Below are 16,780 nucleotides of genomic sequence, written 5' to 3'. Positions count from 1 at the left end.
TTTCAATTCTTCCATCCCCCTTTGGGCCATTCGGTAAGGAGCTATTGAAATTGACCCTGTCCCAGGGATTAAGTCAATCGAAAAGTCCACGTCCCTTCTTGGCGGCATACCAGAAAGTTCTTCTGGAAAAACATCCTTAAAATCACAGACCACCGGAATGTTCTCAAGTCGCACCTCCCGCTCCTTCACCTTACTTATACTACACAGAAACCACGGTTGCCCTTGCTTGATTAACTTCTTGACCTTCAATGACGATATGATTTTTACCTTGGGTCCTTGGGAAGCTTTCTATATTTAAATTTCTCTCCTCAGGGTCCGCTTAGTGTTACAGATTGCCCCTGACAGTCTATTAATGCCTTATATCTACCCAACCAATCCATCACAAGGATTACATCTAGACCTTCCATTTCCAAAGAAACAAATCACTCGAGATTTTGTCTTTCCTATATTGACCGACACCCCACGAAATAATATACTACAATGAAAGATCTCTCCGGAAGGAATAGCGACTGAGAAAGATGTTTTCTCGGGATTTTCCAATCCTAAGTCTTTAATTCTAGACTTAGAAATAAATGAGTACGATGCACCAGAATCAAAAAGAACTTTAACAGACTTTGAATTGATGCAAAAAGTACATGTGACCACATCGGACACTTGTGCTGCTTCCCTAGCGTTAACTGCTAATAGTCTGCCATTATTTTGAAAGACTAGGGTAGCACCTTCTTGACTACCTCTTGTCCAGAAAGGTTCTCATTCCTAGCATTCCCTTGAGGTTGCTGAATTCTGAAATGATTTCTTTAAAACCTAAGGTTTGAGACACCCCCAGGGTTTCTATCAAAACAAACACCGTTTTGATTTCCATTTCCCATGTCATTGCCACTCCGACCATTACCAAAGCGTTGTTGTGGAAAACCTCTGTGATTCCCCCCTTGAGGTTCTTGTTGTCCCAATTGAGCATAACACTCATACATTCTATGACACGATTTACCACAGTATGAACAATCCCCTAATGCTCCCCGACAATCTCTCCTGGATGATTTTTCAGGCATCTCTTACAGTTATAAATTCTTTCCTTTCCATTGCGGTCATTAAGTGGTTTCTGTACCCTGGCCGCAGAAATCGTACCTCTCCCACCTTTACTTGACTGTCCTGGCTAGTACACTTTTTCTTGATAACCCCATAGGTTTTGTGTTTCTTAAAGTGGTTTTGTGCATGATTACTCCTGCTCTCTGCATTCTGGAACATAGGTTCCCTCCTTTTGTCCCCACTATGGGCCAACTTCTCCTGCTCCTTCCTAATAACATTTCCTATCTGGGCTGCCCTCTTATATAACTGGTCTGAAGTATCGTACCTATCGATCTCAATGTGTTTTTGAATCTCGTACGATAAACCCAATTCGAAGTGTTGCATTTTATTTGTTTCAGTCGGGACGTCCTCAGGGCAAAACTTCAGAAATTCCGTAAATTTCTGATAATACGCATGCACTGTTAAATTCCCCATTTCAAACCTAGAAAACTCGTTTGACTTATCTGTCCTCACGTGAGGGGGGGTAGAATTGATCCCTTAACACTCCCTTAGAACGTTCCCAGCTTAATTCACCATCATTCTCCTCTATCAGCCTCGCCTTACTATGTGTCCACCAGTAGTCATCATCTTCGACCAGATAAAATGCAGCCTGGTTGACCATAAATTCCGCGGGACATCGAACTACGCTAAAGAGTTTGTCAAACTCTCGAAGCTAGTTTTCCAGCGCAGAAGGTTGTCCTTTCCCATCATAAGTAAAGGGCTTACTCTGGGCTATTCTCTTACTAATCGATGAAGCCCTCTCTTCCAAGGATTTATGTCTGGGGTTTCTTGTACCAACTAGGGCTTTCACTAGGTTTTGAAGCACACGGTCAGAATCACCTCTATTTCCGTTCTTTCTCAAGAATGGAGGCATGATGGAAGGTATACTACATTTTAATAAACAAGGTATATATAAATATTCTATTTCCATCATCGAGGTTAAACAAAACTTAGGCTAATATAACTTCTTAGAGATAAGGAAGTCTATCCTAATAGTTGGTAGAATTAAAAAGTTTGGCCTGTTAATCAGCTCCTAAGCTTCCACCAAATAAAAATAATTATTTTAATTAATTATACTAATGCTCAATATTCAAAACATTTCAAAATTCATGATATATCAAACTTCACAAATTCAGCTAATGAGAAAAGGTTATAAATAATTAAACAGAAAATCAAGATGATATTATAATTCAACCCGCATACTCTGCCATAACATATTATTAAATTCCAAAATACTTGGGTACAAAATCCCAAATAATCACCGTTCTTCGTAACCATATTGTCAAAACAAAATAGAAGAAACTTCTCGACAGAATATCCATACATCATTATTAGCGTGAAAATAGTCATATAAAATCATAAGCATAAATACTACAATCAAAAGCAAGATCATATAGTAAAAGGCGATGCATCCATACGGTCCCGATCTTCCTCATATAAGTCAGGGTCAAAATCAGCATCCCCGGAGTCGTCACTGGATGTGCTATCAGAATCAGTGGGTGTCACTATGGGTAGGGAGTCACTCATATCTAGTTGTTCCTCAGAATCTGAAAGCTCAACAATTTCTGGTTCGGGTAATATTTCTTCCCACATTGTAATATCACTATCACTCTCGCTCATAATATCTTCCCTATCAGCTGCTTCTACCTCCATATCAGCATTATATCCCCCTTCCACACTATCCTCATAAAACTCTTCAGCCTCCTCCTCGAAATTTCCCCAAGTATTTTCCTCCAGACCTTCTTCGGGGACTTCCTCGGGATCTTCTCCTAGATCCTCCTCAGGATCCTCCTTATCAAAATCTATCTGCAGAACTGAGTTAGGGTCGACCACTGGAACATCCTCCTCAACAATCTCAGCCCTTGCCCCACTAGCCTCAGCATTCTTACATCTCTCATTGTCTACAACATCCATTCCTCTATCCCATCTATCAAACTCTCGCTCCAATTGAGCAATTCTCTCATTCAACTCCGCAATTTCCTCAGCTATTATTCCCTCATAAACTTGTTGAGACTTTTTATAGATCATCTCCATCCTGCGTTTATAATCTAGCTCACTCTCTCCTTCTTTCTTGTCCCAAATTTTTAATGTTTCTATCTCTGCCCAGACTGGTACATTTACTAAGGCTCTCCATGGTTCTTCTAGGGTACTACTTTCCCCTTCAGCAGGTCTTTTTCCTTTATCCATGACAGATAAAAAAAATGTTCGTAATCCATGACTCACGAATGAAAGAAAGAGCAAAGGAAAAATCAATTTCCAAGCTCAAATAATATCATAATTAATCAACAAAATATCTAACAAGCACACAACAAAATTATCCATAACATCATGCTTAAAGACACCAAGCAAAACACATCATATCCCCTTAATGTCTACCCCTTTACTCTCGTCATCATTTTTTTTTTTTTTGCGTTAGTCTATCAATTTAGATAAATAACACTAAATAAAACTCCCGCTCTGATACCAGTTGTAACATCTCGGAATAACTCGGGTCTTTGAAAAGAAAAGAAAATGATCTTTTAAAACAAAACAACTAAAACCCGAGTCAAACCGAAACGTTAGGAACAGTTTAAAACAGTTTTGAAGTTAAGGAAACGTGCGGATCGAGTTCTATTAGCGTTATTTAAAACTATTAGATAATAAGAAATACTTAGCAGCGGATAAGAAACGAAAAGTCAAATCTACTTATTACAACTTGAGAGCGAAAGTCGCCTCATAAAAACCAAATGCTCTTTAACTAAACTTTGAAGTTCTTTTTAAGACTTCTTTACTTTAATAATTTATTTCTTCAAGGGACAATCCTCACTCCCCAGACCTGCAACTTAACTTACTGCTAGTCATTGCCCAGATAGGACACAACATCATCGCAGGGTCGTTAAGACCAAAAGCACACGTCAGCGAAAGTCGCATACCAATAAATAATAACATCGAGAAAGTTTAATTTGATTAATTAACAATTCACAGAACCGTACGCTTGATCATACTTATTAAGAATATTTATTTTTCTTGTAAAAGTTAGTCAGCTATATTGCTGTACTATCCGGCCATACTGCCAGTACTATCCAGCCATACTGCCGGTACTTTCCAGCCATACTGCCGGTACACACCAAACTTCATAAGTGAGACAATACATTAGGGGGAGCTAACCCCTAAGCAAGCCTCTACCATAGACACTCGCCATACTTCGGTGCCTATGGTTAAGTATGCATACCCCCGCGGTGGCTCATAAAGCCCTCATATGCCGCGAGTAATTCTTTTCCACCAATTGACGACATACTACGTCCACTTTTTAAGTTAGTGAGGTCATACTACCTCTACTTTCAAAACAATATATAAAGATTGACGTCATACTACGTCCACTTTTGAGTTAGTGAGGACATACTACCTCTACTTAAGTTATTGAGGACATACTACCTCTACTTATCATAACAATGTATAGAATTATTGATTCGAACGATAGCATTATTCGTTCTATATACCCATGCCTTACTTTTGGGTATCATTAATACATGATACATCGATCTATTGCGAACCACGCTGCGTGTACATACCTTAAACGAAATAACCAACTCGCAAGCGTCTCAATCAATTCCCGGTCACGAACCGACTTCCTACAAAGTTCAATCGTATTCGGGAAATAAGCACACATACACATTTTCCTCAATCACACATAACACACATATTCAATTACGTCCATACCTAGAATGCTACACACAATATGAACATCCATCACATACTACAACATGGTATAAACACAAAACTGGACAGCTTATACATTCTGTCCAGAAACTCATCTTAATACTGTCAAACTGAAAATCCGACTTCACCGTTGCGTCCGGAAGGCGTCAAAACCCCCGGGTACCAAATTTCATAATTTATAACATAGTATAAGTATTTTTAACTTAATTTCAAAGCCAAAAATGCTCCAAAAACACAAATTTTCCACTATTTCAAAACCTACGGGATTCCATTTTTTTATCACCAAAATATAAAATTTCAATGCTTTATTCTTTAATAAATCTAAACAATAAAATTTACATAATTTCCATGATCACATACAAAAATAAATTTTAATTAATTATCTATATTTTTCTTAAAAATAATTCTTTTTACTCCAATGTTCAAACACAAACACATCACATATATATACATGCAAATTTTTCTTCTATCAACCTTATACTTCTCTTTTATTAATCAATAAAAATAAATTTCCATCACCACATACACATTTTTTTTATGAACAACCATTTTTTTTTTTTAATGTATATATATATATTTATATATATATATATATATTTCAATCATTCATCAAACAATTCTACACACACATGTGCACAAATCTAAAACCCTAAAATCATACATTAAATTTAAAATAGAAAAAACATCATACATCTAAAACCCTAAAGCCATATATTAAATTTAAATAGAAAAACATCATACATCTAAACATAAATTTTTAATTCATGAACAAAATCATAACTATAAAATCACACATATAAAAACATAGAAATTTAAATTAAAACTTAAAAATAAAACTAGTTTAAGAATTACTTACAATTGCTCAAGATTAACACCAAAATTTTATGAACCAAAATTGATGAATTAAGGAATGCTAGGCGTGAGAATGTGAGGGAAAAGGAGTGTGTTTTTTTTTTCTTACTTGCAAATTGAAATGTGAAAATGAAAAGGAGTAGGGTAAAAGGTTAAGGAAAGGAATAAGGAAAAGAATTGATTAAGGGATTTATGAGATTTTATTGCCATAATCATTCATTAATCCAAAATGGAAGTTACAATCTTCCCATAATACTTGCCATGGCCGGCCACTATTCATATTCCCTTATATTTTATTTATTTTTTTTTTTTTAAATTAAAGATAGATTAGGAAAAGATTTGGACTTAAAATGATTTTATTTGCCTTAAAAGTTGGATTCTCATGATTTAACCTACTAACAAAATAAATAATAAAAGAAATATATATTTTTTTTCTAAAAGAATAATAATAATAAAAATAATATATCGGGAAAATATCGGGGTGTTACAGTTAATGTCATAATTTATGAACAAGTATAGATTTTGTATGTGAATTGGTTTAATAGAATAAGTGAAAGTTACTTCAATGGATCAATGATAGCTTGTTCTAGCATTTAGATGCTCGTAAGTGGAGACAAATAGGCTTCTAGTTCTACTCCAAACTTTTATAGGTTCCCAGTTCATATGAGGAAGGTAGAACCTTAGTTGGGTGAGTATTGTGATTTTTGTCATGCAGTGACGCTGATAGGTACGTACACGCAGTAACGAACTTAAATGCAATTTCTTTAAGACATTATTGTTTATTGTAATAAATATGCATTGTATCGAAACTATGAGATACTAGCGAGTACACTTTATATGAAGAGTTATCGATTATGAAATCCTTGCACTTAGAATAGTTTAGAGAATGAGAGTGTTAGTCGAAGGCGGGGACCACCCCCCTTATTTATTTAAGAATTGGATTATATCTTACTTGGAGTTAGAATGACTCCTTTATCGATGAATTTCATATTTTGTTTGAGTTGCTCAGTGGGTTTTGGCGTTCTGCTATCCCAGGGCACTCATTAATAGTCGAAAGTGAAAGTTATTCCCATTTGATAAAGCATTAGATTACGATTAGCTTGCGTGACTCAACTAGATTATGTTCGGTTGATTTAATAGTCCCCTAGGTGAGATCCGAAGAGATCACCGTATAGGGGTATGAGCATACTTTTGTCATTGGGCGCCGGGTGACCGATACCGCCCCTTGACTAAGGTGTTACCATGCGAGCCTTGCAAACCCTAATATGGTGGCCTCTTCACTAGATTGGTACCCCAATGTGTCTTTTTCTCGAAGGTAGGATCCGAGAGGGTCAGCTAGAGGGGGTATGAGCTCATACTTTGCCATGGGCGCGAGGTGGCCGATAATGCCCTTGGCCTTGTCACTATGCCATGAAGTAGATAAAAGATTCACTGATAGAAAGCTACTCATTGATAGAAAGTTTATTTATTCATAGAAAGCTTACACATTGATAGAACGTTTACTCATTGATAGAATAGTTTATGCTAGTTAGAAGTGCCCCATAGGTCTTGCAAACCCCAAGGGTTTTCTTACATAGAAAGATTATGCCTAAGTTAAGTTAACTCATGGTAGTTAAGAATCCCAAGGATATATTATGATCATACTTACTTTAAGGTAGACAAGCTCAATAAGGTCTTGTGTTAGGTAGTCTGTTAATGCCCTTGGTTGAGTTGATACTTTGCGTGTTTTATAAGAGTTTATGTTTTGAGAAGAGCAGTGTGAAGACTTGCACCCACCTAGGAACGCATTGTTCGGGTTGGAAAGGAAGAAATGAGACTAATAAATATAGATGAATAATAAATTGTCACTGGTTGTGCTTTTAACTTATGAAGTCGTATTTATATTATTGTATAACATAATGTTATCTAGTATGTATGCCTTATTATGATATGATGTTAGTTACTGACATGTACCTGTTTGATTTGTTTGAAAATGGCTCTTGCTATGATGGCTCTGTGATGATACGTTTGATATTTCCGTCTTACGTTGAGCGGCAAAGAGATCATTGATAGGCGTAACAAGTATTGGAGCTTCTTTGGCATTGCATTGGGGAAGAGTGATGAGTGCGAAGCATAACTTGTGTTATGCGAGCGTCTATTGATTTTGTAGTTATTATGTCTTTTGCAAACTTTGGTTGTATATGTTTTTGGTACGAGGCCTTGTAACCCCCTTTGTATTATTTATATTTTCCGCTACGTAATTTATTGTTTTGTATGGTTTTAAAGTGTTTTATTCCTTTTAAAACTCAAGCGTCAATACTGGAACCACGATCCATGTTTGGCATGTTGATTAGAGGAGCGGGCGATGAATCATCCCGCCGTGGTGTGAGATTTTAAGGGCAATGATGCCTTAGATTAGTTCATTTTTTTATTATGTTATTTGTTTTATCACATTTTTTATTTTTAGTAGAGATGCTGTCGAAATTTCTACTCAAATTTATAAGATTTATTATTATTTTATTTATTTTTATTTTTAATGTAACACCTAAATTTCCTCCCATCCTTTGCGGTTTGGGTTTCGTATAAGCAGTTGGAAATTCAGGAGTGTTACACATAGACATCATCTAGAAAACACTTCCAACATTGTATCGACAAACTAAATCTTCTTACCGCCGCGATCAATCGTTAAAGTGTTTTCTATTTTACCCTGTAATCCTCACACCTCATATCCTACATTTGCTAAGAAAACCTAACCAACTCAAACACCTAGGTTAATACCACAATCATATTCACTTATGTTCCTATGTCTTATCTTAAACTTCTAAGTCCTCAAATTACGTTTTCCCTTACTCTTAAGAATGTGTGCCCAAGGTGAACTGATACCAACTGTAACAACCCAACTTACTTATAGACTATGTAAGAAAAATTGTCACATTTATAAATCCAAGATGAAGTCAAAGTCAAAATAATGTTCTATAAATCGGATAAATCCAAATCCTTGTCCGTGACAACTTCTCTTACTTAGTCTATAGGTACATCAGATTGTTTTACATATTCAACACAAATTTGAAATTTGGAAACTTCAAATGTTTAGTTGTTTGCTCTCTCTCTCTTTTTTTTTTTCTGAATTTTTATGAGAATAACTATTTAGAATCAAATCAAAAATGAGAGAGAGCAAAGAGGGAAGAATTAGTGATTTCTGCTCAAATTGTGCTCAAGCAAGATAGAAGATTGATTTGTTTGAGCTCTTTAATAATTCGATGTGATGAACGACATAGCTAAAACTTCAATTGAATGTACATGTCGAGATAGGAAATATGAGAAAATAGTATGGAGAAAACTTCAATGGAATGTAAATATAGAGGAGTGATTAGGGATTGGGGGAGAGAATGTCAATATAGATAAGGAATGTATGTAAATATATGAGAAAATGGCGAGAGAGATCAGATATGAAACTATACCTAGAAAGAAAATGGCAAAAAAAATTGGCAACAAAAGCTTTGTCGATCACTACGTTTGTCACCAAAAATAGAGTGAGATTTTGTGCAAAAGGTCTTTGTCACCAAGTTTACACCAAAATTAAGAGAGAGAAAATGACGACAAAGAGTTTGTCATAAAATTGTTTATTTCATTAGGTTTTGAGTAATACTTGGATGTGAAGATCATTAGATCAACATATAGGTGATAAATCAAGTCCAAACCATAAAAGGCGAGAAATAAGCTTTATGGTGGTAGCTTTTAGGCGTACGTATTAGGGATGACTTAAAGCTCAAGGATACCTCGGACAATAATTTTATTATTTTTTAGAAAAATAAATAATATATGACGACTTAACCGACGATATTTAACGGTATCAACTTCAATTCAATTCTTATTCTACTACTCTTCGACCTTACTCTATAGCTTTCATCAACTGGCCTTTTAAAATTAAGTATATCAAGAGTTTTTTAGACAATTACATAGTGCATAATGTTATTTTTAGTTTCTTTAGAGAGATGATTCTATTATGTATGAAATTCTAGTCCTAATATAAATCATTTCAATGTTTGATTTTTAACATCTTATTTTTTATCATATTCTAATTTACATGAAGTAGTGAACACTTTTCCAGTATGACTCTTTTACTTTGCAATACTTTTCTTTTATGAAAATTGATGTCCTATTAATTTTTTTAAATTTATTCTTATTCATATATTTTAACTTTTCATTAATATTATCTACGGTCTATACAAATCAATAGTCTCACCTTTTTTTAAACTTTCTACAATACACAACTGTGATAATTTCTTAAATGCGGGGAGAGTTGAATAAAATTAGGATAATTGAATCAAATTTGTAGTGAACGCATTAAAAACTTAAAGTTAGACTTGATTGATTTTATTACTTAGATTGTAAAGTTTAATATAAAAAGAAATATTGCATATATCTTAGGTACGATTCAAAATAAGATGTAACAATTAATTTAAGACGAAGAGAGTAAAGATATTATTAAGTCTATTTTGATTCATTTGACATAATACAATGATAAAATTTATTTATTGAAATTTTGCTAGAACAATTACATGAAGTTTGTGAAGAATTTTTTTCACAAAATTCATGTTCATTTTAAATTCATCATAAAAAATTTTAAATATATGATAATAAAAATTTATAAAGAAAAAGACATATTTAAAGTTGGAGTTCATTCTTGTGAGAATGATATGATATATTTCATAAGAGAATATTATATATTCTTAGTATTTATCATTATTATTTATAATTCAATACCAAATATGTTAGCTTATTTAAGGATGATTTTATCTGAATTATTGACCCATTAAATGAGAAGAGGAGAAAAGACAGAGAAAATAACTAAAAGTCAATTATACTATCAAATAGAAAGTTGATGACTTTTCCGGTTGTGGAAATCATCATCATCATATACGTTGTATCCCGCTCATAGAAAACTATGGCAGGGTTCGGGGAGGGAAGAAGAACGACAGCTCATACCCATAGTGGAGAGTGCGGTCAAAGAGTCCCTCGACTCGAGAAAGGTCTTCAAAGAGAGGGAAACCTGCAACTTACAAATAGAATAAATAGAATACGTACAAATAACTAAAAATAAAGATAAAAGTAAAGAAGGAGGTAAAGAGTGATAATTAAAGACAATGAACAATAACAAACGATGGGTAAAAGGGACGGGTTTAGTAATCTAAGACGTGGATAAGGCGCCGCCAACTGTCTCTATCCCTGGTCAGGTCCTTAGAGAGGTAAAGTTTATGCATGTCACTTTTAATCTGTTCCTCCATGTTCTCTTAGGTCTTTCTCAACTTCTAAAAACATGACGACAAAATATATGACAAATTAAAGTGATCGAAAAATTTGGGGTTAGTTGAGAAAAAATAAAAAATAAAAAAAATTGTTAATAATTAATGGGTAATTAATGTTAGAATATATAATATAACCTGAGGTTTAAGTTCTTGGTTGAATTGATTTCTTAACATGGTATTAGAGCCAATGTGACAAAAAGGTCATAGGTTTGAATCTCATTTACCTTTCATATTCAAGTGGAATATTTTACGCTAGGTATGAGGAGGATTTGTGCTGTATCAATACTTCTACCCTAAAGAATTATCATGTAAGTGTATGTGTTAGAATATATATCATATCCTAAGGTCTCAACTATTAGTTTAAACTTTTTGTGTGATTGAGTTAGTTCCTTAATAATGAGAATACTTTTTATTGTAAAGATATTTGATATTTGATACTCATAATGTTTTTTCCACAACCACGTAATAGTACCACACACCTCTCACTAGAATGAAGTATGCAAAGAATTGAGATGAGAAGATGCATGACCATTAAATTTATCAAGATATTTCCCCATCAAAATTATACTAAATTTTATTATTTTTTTGTACTATCTAATACCGACTGTCAAACGAGCCGATAGAGTAAATAGTTCAAATGCAAAAAAACATAAGCAAGATGAACATTACTCAAAACTGAGTATTAAAAGTAAAAACACTCTAAATAAAGTTTGACAAAATTACATAATCTATTATCTATTACAATATGTAATACAAAAGTCAAAGTTGGAATCAATAACAAAAATCTAGAACCTACTAGAAGTAATTAAGGTTAAATATTAATGACCTGAACCTTCTCTACTTGGACCAGAAGATAATGTAGTCATTCTGTCTATGGGAGTAAACCATGGTTTAGCCTTCCTATGAACATAAGAAACAGATGAAGATGAAGAATGATCCATATCCACCCTCTTCTTAACCATGGTTAGTGATTCAACAACATTTCTATGTTTTTTTGCTACTACCAAATTGATTAAACCAGCAAATAACAGCAGCATTCCCAAATAATAAGCAAAAAAAATTACACTCCTGAATTTCATCTCTCAAACAACAATTTTTTTTTTTTTAATTGTTGAAAGAATAACTTATAGAAGCTTATATAAGCTTTTTAAGTCATGAATTCATGATGATGTGATTTTATTTTGGATATTACTGTCTTTTTTTTTTTAACCAATAATTTGTACTTTTTTGAGGTGCAAAACAATTTGAGATCAGTTTTTACACTTGGATTTCCATTGTTTCCTAGATTGAAACAATAAACTGCTCTTTATGTAATCTCATGCTTGGCTTTTGCACCTTGTTTATATGTTTGGACATTGTTCTGACGCTGCACAATGATTTGTCTCCCAATTTTGTTCTTTGCTATCTTAAACTGCCTCACTAGTTATATTGTGACACCTAGAGTAAGTTTGTATACTCCCTTTCCGTTTTACGGGTTTTGTTATAATTTTTGTTTTTAGTTCATCACATAAGTTTTGCTATATTTTTATTATTAGTCATGATCTATAATTTTTTTATTGGAGTAAATATTTAACTTAATTTTTTTGTTTTATCCATGCATTTCTTCCATTTGCCTATGGACATGCTTATATTAGGGTGTTTAGTTATTTGCTTTGTTATTTCATTGAAATTTATTGAATATAAAGAGTCATATAAACCAAAGCTATGGCAATGATATGATTAAAATATTCTAGGATATTAACAATATACTAAATTATGAGTATATCTAAATAAAGAGATATACAAGAAACTATGAATAGAATAATATTTGACAATATTATTTTATTATTATATTTTTTCAGTTGTCCAAATGTAACGAAGGATCCGTCGTAGAACATGCATATATATATGTGAATCCATGGAATAATGTATACACGAACACACATGTTAGACTGCAAAAGATATTTCTGTTGCTGGTGAAAGAAATGTACAATAATGTTCCAAAGAGACTATGATATAAAGTAGGATCCTCACAAGGAGAAAATGATGAGGCTTTGAATTTAGGATTTGTGTTGGTTGGAGTAGGGGTTTTTATACGATGGCATGTTAGGACATACGAGCACGACTGAGAATTTATTTGGCATATTTTCTAGAGATAAAAACAAACTAGCGGGACGATATTTAACATCTATAACAAGGAAAGAACTATGAGTGCCCAACATCCCAAGTCTTTAATTTATTGTAAACTCGGCATTGAGCAAGTTATCACAAATCATAGGAGAGAATAAGATGTAGTAAGAATAATATCATCCATATAAATTAACGGATATGCATTAATAGTCTTTCTTGTAAATGAGCAAATAATGATCATTGGTATTATGAATAAATTCAATGGTAGTGTAACAACTTGTCTTTCTCATTGACTAAGTAACCTAGGTCATTTATGGGGTTTATTAAACCCAAATAAGTCATATCTCAAACCATAACCTTGGGGGGTCATAAGGTCTAAATGTAACTATAATAACTAATCATGAGTCTAAACAACTAAACTACAATCCAAAATGTTATTTCCCGATTGACACTGATCAACATAATCTAATCTATTACATAATTTGACATAGCCAACTACAACCCATATTATACATATTCAAATAAAAAAATAAAAAAAAAACTTTCAAGTACACTCTAGTCACCTTTGCTATCTCGTCACCTTTGCTATCTCTTATTTCCCGATTAACATCGATCTGTAAGCAATCTAAAAGAAAGGAAACCTCCATCAGACTTAATCGAATAAGAAAAAGAAACCCAAAACAAAATATAAAGTAAGAAAGAATCCAAAGATACATTTGAAAGCAAACGACTTAAAAACAACATCAGACCTAGAATTTTGTGCGCAATAGAAATCTACGAGAGAAGCTATACAGCTCTAAAACTATGTCACTCTCGGATAAGATTAGTCAATATCTCAATGACAATTCGCTTTAAAATAGGGAGCAAAGGATAAAATATCCTTCTACTCCATCAATGACCGACCCTCGAACCCAGTCCATTGGCTCATACAATAATATAAGTGGAAACAATCTCAACAAGCTATATTTCCATAAATTTATTTTAAAAATTTTATTCAATATGTTTTGATTGTAGCCCTAAATTTGATATATTGGTCTTTTTTAATACTAAGAAAAAAATTACTATATTTTATTGAAAAATATTTTGATGGAAACAAAAATAATTAATTATATATTTATTGAAAAAAATTAACGATGAGAAAAATCATAAAAGTTGTTGACCTATTGGGTTGACTCAAACCCAAACCAACACATCACACTCGAAAACTAATTTGATTTTAAAACAACTCAATTTGAAATTACCTAACTGAAAATAATCCAACTTAAACCGTCCCACACTTCCATCGACTGTCTTGTCAAGTTTAGGTGAAACATAGTTGAATTTGTTTGGGTAGACAATAACAAAATTCGAAGATGGAACATTCAAAGAGACCTTGCCATTTGCCAAAGTATGGTTAACCAAAAAATGATTCTATAAACACGTAAGTGATAAATTATATATGCGTATGTAATTTTTTTATTTTAAGCTATGTTGAGAAGGATATTCATGTCATTTTCTTTCCATTTAATTTTACATCCGTATTAAATATGTGTTTTTTGTGTTTTGTAATAATATTTGATAAAAAGAGAAAAAAATAAGCTTAGTGATGTCAAGAAAGAGAATGTTAAAAAGAAAGAATTAACCAAATTTCAAAAATACCCAATTGTGTATTTAAATATCCATTTGGGTATTTACATGTTGCTTAAATAAGGAAATTTGAAAAAAATAAGATTATTTAACAACTAAATTCTAAAAATGAGTTTCGTAAAAATTTATTTCCCAAAATAAGCGTCCGTACAACCGAGCCTAGCCTCGGGTTAATTCGCTGTTATCAACAGCGAAAGATCCAAAAAAAATAAAATTAAAGGTTAAAGTCGCTGTTACTAACAACGACTGAATGAGTTGACTGGTCAACTCCTTTAGTCGTTGTTACTAACAGCGACTTAAGAAGTTGATCAGTCAACTCATTCAGTCGCTGTTAGTAACAACGACTCCTTTAATTTTTTTTTATTTGGAGAACTAAAGTAGCCGTTGGTAATTTAGAAAAATAGCTGTTAGGAACGTGAAAATAGCCGTTGTAATGATGTTCTATAAATAGCTCCATCATTTCCCATACTTCATTATACCCATTTTGCATCATTCTTCTTTTCAATCAAATTTTAAAGGTAACATAAGGTATTATGTTAGTTTTAATGTCAATTTATAAATGTTAATATTATTTTTAAAAGTTTACTTACGTTTGTATATTATATGTGTTATGTAGATGTCAAAGGAGCATTGTGTTGAAGAGCTCTGTGATTGTGGTTATGAAGTTGAGATTAATACAGATTGGAGCGACTTCAATCCAGGGCGTGAATTTGTTGCTTGCCCTTTCTACTTGGTTGACGGATTAGGATGCACATACTTTAGATGGATTGCTCCGGAGGGTACAAAATGGCAGAGAGACGTAATAATACGGCTTGAAAAGGAAAAAAAAGAGCCTAAAGATGAGGTATTTAATCTAAAGAGACAAATGGATGATATGACACATAGGAAAGAAGAGACTGAAAGGATTATGAGAAAGTTTAAGAAGCCTTCTTAGTTAGCGACGGTAGTTTAACTTAACGAATGAAGTATGTAATTTTATATGGATTTGTTGAACTTGATTGAAAATGTGTTGAATGTTCGATAGCAACATCCTTATTCATAATAAACGTGTGATACTACTTTTAAAATATATACATCTACATATATGTTACAATTTACACACAAAAGACCAACTGTTACAAATATTGAGTATGTACAAATGTTCAATAATTACAAACAGTTTTCAAATGCTAAGCCTCACCTACAGGTAGGTGGAAGGTATGAGTCTCCTGGCGCCATCGCTCGACTAAAGCCGTGACTAGCGCCCGATCGACTCTTCCGTACGCGATCAGGTGGAAGTCATGCAACCTCGCAAGCTGAAGGTACGGGATGATCCTTGCGTCAATGGCCCACGGAGCTGAATCGGGATGCCTGGTGTATATGGTCTCCGTGTCGGACACCTAAATCCAAATATTATGTTAGCTTCAAGATAAAGTAGTGTGAAGTACTAAATTCAAAAGGGGTAAGTTCAATAACCTGTGTATCCCATAGCACACTGCTCTTGTGATTCGCCTGCATCGTAAGGACACTATGGTCAAGAGGGCCTGGAGCTGCTGGATCCATCTCTGCTGCAATTCAACAATAACTAAGAATCATGTTCATACAAAATCAACATCACCATCATGTTCATAAATATATGACCACTATACATTTTAAATTCAACAACAAATTCTCGAACAAACTTTTAATTATGAAGATCAAGGTAAATAACAACTACATTCGACATTTTCGTAGAGTTTAAGTGTAAATGACCACTAAATATGACATATATTTTGAAATCAGCACCAAATAACAAAATTTAAAATAAAAACGTACCTCAATAAGCTGTAGATCAACAAAAATTAGTTAATTGCAAGCTTTTGAACCTACATTAATGTGAAAGTTGATTAAAATTCAGTAAAACCAAAATTGAAAAATAAACCCTAATTTTTCGAAAATATGAAAAAAAACACAAAAAATACCTTAGGTCAATGTAGGAAGATTACAGAACTAATTAGTGGTACAAACTTCAAATTTGATGACTTTAGTTGAAGGATTAAATGTGATTTTAATGGAGGAATGAAGAAGAAGAAATCGTAAAAATTAAAGTAATGCGCGAACTGAAATGAGGAAGAAGGACTGGAAAAAATATAAACCCCATTACTAACAGCGACTTATCCAAA

The sequence above is a fragment of the Amaranthus tricolor genome, chromosome 8, assembly GCF_026212465.1.
Source record: "Amaranthus tricolor cultivar Red isolate AtriRed21 chromosome 8, ASM2621246v1, whole genome shotgun sequence".
In the NCBI taxonomy this organism is placed as follows: Eukaryota; Viridiplantae; Streptophyta; class Magnoliopsida; order Caryophyllales; family Amaranthaceae; genus Amaranthus; species Amaranthus tricolor.
This window is presented reverse-complemented; position numbering follows the sequence as displayed.